Below are 3599 nucleotides of genomic sequence, written 5' to 3' on the forward strand. Positions count from 1 at the left end.
TACTATAAAAGACCTAATACAACAACTACTAGAAAGACCTTTACTACTGGTGAGTGTCTAATACAACACACTACTGTAAAGACCTTACTACTGGTGAGTGTCTAATACAAACAAACACTGTAAAGGACCTAATACAACAACTCTGTAAAGACCTTACTACTGGTGAGTGCTAAACAACAACTACTGTAAAGACCTTTACTACTGGGAGTGTCTAATACAACAACACTGTAAAGGACCTTTATACTGGTGCGTGTCTAATACAAACAACCTACTGTAAAGACCTTTACTACTGGTGAGTGCTAATACAACAACTACTGTAAAGACCTCTATATACAAACAACTACTGTAAGACCTTTACTTATGGGGATGTTATAATACAACAACTACTGTAAAGACCTTACTACTGGTGAGTGTCTAATACAACAACTACTTGTAAAGACCTCTAATACTAAACAACTACTGTAAAGACCTTTACTACGTGGTGAGTGTCTAATAACACTAGTAAACCTATAAACACTACTGTAAAGACCTTACTACTGGTGAGTGTCTATACAACAACTACTGTAAGAACCTTTACTACTGGTGAGTGTCTAATCACAACTAACTGTATAAGCACTTTACTACTGGTGAATGTCATAAACAACAACTACTGTAAAGGCCTTTACTACTGGTGAGTGTCTCATACAACACTGTAAAGACCTTACTACTGGTGAGTGTCTAATACAACAATACTGTAAAGACCTTTACTACTGGTGAGTGTCTAATACAACAACTACTGTAAGACCTTACTATGGTGATGTCAATACAACAAGACTGTAAAGACCTTTATACGGTGAGGTCTAATACAAACTACTGTAAGACCTTTACTACTGGTGAATGTCTAATACAACAACTACTGTAAAGACCTTTACTACTGGTGAGTGTCTAATACAACAACTACTGTAAAGACCTTTACTACTGGTGAGTGTCTATACAACAATACTGTAAAGACCTTTACTACTGGTGAGTGTCTAATACAACAACTACTGTAAAGAATATACAACAACTACTGTAAAGCCTTTACTGACTGGTGAGTGGTCTAATACAACAAACTACTGTAAAGCCCTTTAGTACTGGTGAGTGATCTAATACAACAACTACTGTAAGACCTTTACTACTGGTGAGTGTCTAATACAACAACTACTGTAAAGACCTAATACAACAACTACTGTAAAGCCTTACTACTGGTGAGTGTCTAATACAACAACTCCTGTAAAGACCTGTACTACTGTGAGTGTCTAACAACAACTACTGTAAGACTAATACAACAACTACTGTAAAGGACCTAACTACTGGTAGTGTCTAATACAACACACACTGTAAAGAACTAATACAACAACTACTGTAAAAGACCAGTAATACAACAACTGTGGTACTAATACAAACACTACTGTAAAGGACTCTTACTACTGGTGAGTGTCTATACAACAACTACTGTAAAGGCCTAATAAACAACTACTGTAAAGGACCTTTACTACTGGTGAGTGGTCTAAGACAACAACTACTTGAAAGGCCTATACAACAACTACTGAAAGACCTAATACAACAACTACTGTAAAGACTAATACAACAACTACTGTAAGCCTTTACTACTGGTGAGTGTCTATACAACAACTACTGTAAAGACCTTTACTACTGGTGAGTGTCTAATACACAATACGTAAAGACCTTTACACTGGTGAGTTCTAATACAACAACTACTGTAAAGACCTAATACAACAACTACTGTAAAAGCTTTACTACTGGTGAGTGTCTAATACATACAAATACTGTAAGGACCTTTACTACTGGGAGTGTCAAAATACAACAACACTGTAAAGACTTAACCTACTTAAAGAAATACAAAACTACTGTAAAAGCCTTACTACTGGTGAGTGTCTAATACAACAACTACTGTAAAGACCTTTACTACTGGTGAGTGTCTAATACAAACAATACGTAAAAGAACTAAAATACAACTACTGTAAAGGCCTTTACTACTGGTGAGTGTCTAATACAAACACTACTGTAAAGACCTTTACTACTGGTGAGTGTCATACAACAACTACTTAACTAATAAAAACTACGTAAAGACCTTTACTACTGGTGAGTGTCTCTAAAACAACCAACTACTGTAAGAGCCTTTACTACTGGTGAGTGTCTAATACAACAACTACTGTAAAGACCTTTACTACTGGGTGAGTGTCTAAACAACAACTACTGTAAAGACCTTTACTACTGGTGAGTGTCTCAATACAACAACTACTGTTAAAGGCCTTTACTACTGGTGAGTGTCTAATACAACAATACTGAAAGACCTTTACTACTGGTGAGTGTCTAATACAACAAATACTGTTAAAGACTAATACAACCAACTACTGTAAAGAGCTTACTACTGGGAGTGTCTAATACAAACAACTAGTAAGACTTTACTATGGTGAGTGTCTAATACAACAACTACTGTAAAGAACTAATACAACAACTACTGTAAAAGCCTTTATACTGGTGAGTGTCTAATACAACAACTACTGTAAAGACCTTACTACTGGTGAGTGTCTAGTACAAACACTACTGTAAAGACCTTTACTATGGTGAGTGTCTATACAACAACTACTGTAAAGACTTTTACTACTTGGTGAGTGTCTAATACAACAACTACTGTAAAGACTAATACACAAACTACTGTAAAGGCCTTACTTGGTGAGTGTCTTAATACAAACAACTACTGTAAAGACCTTACTACGGTGAGTGCTAATACAACAACTACTGTAAGACTAATCACAACAAACTTACTGTAAGGCCTTTACGCTGGTGAGTGTCTAATACAACAACTATGTAAAGCCTTTACTTACTGGTGAGTGTCTAATACACAACTACTGTAAAGACCTTTAACTGAGTGAGTGTCTAATACAACAAACTACTGTAAGAACTTTACTACTGGTGAGTGTCCTATAAAACAAATGACTGTAAAGACCTTTACTACTGGTGAGTGTCTAATCAAACAACACTGTAAAGACCTTTACTACTGGTGAGTGTCTAATACAACAACTACTGTAAGGCCTTTACTGGTGAGTGTCTAATACAACAACTACTGTAAAGACCTTTACTACTGGTGAGTGTCTAGTACAACAACTACTGTAAAGACCTTTACTAATGGTGAGTGTCTAGTACAACAACTACTGTAAAGACCTTTACTACTGGTGAGTGTCTAATACAACAACTACTGTAAAGACCTAATACAACAACTACTGTAAGCCAATACAACAACTACTGTAAAGACTTACTACTGGTGAGTGTTATACAACAATACTGTAAAGCCTAATAAAAAACTGTAAAGACCTTTACTACTGGTGAGTGTCTCAATACAACAACTACTGGAAAGCCTTTACTACTGGTGTGTCTAATACAACAAACTACTGTAAAGACTAACAACAACTACTGTAAAGACCTTACTCTGGTGATGTCTAATACAAAACTACTGTAAAGACCTTTACTACTGATGAGTATCTAATACAAACAACTACTGTAAAGACCTTTACTACTGGTGAGTGTCTAATACAACAACTACTGTAAAGACCTTT

This window comes from Salvelinus namaycush, chromosome 7 (genome assembly GCF_016432855.1).
Source record: "Salvelinus namaycush isolate Seneca chromosome 7, SaNama_1.0, whole genome shotgun sequence".
Classification (NCBI taxonomy): Eukaryota; Metazoa; Chordata; class Actinopteri; order Salmoniformes; family Salmonidae; genus Salvelinus; species Salvelinus namaycush.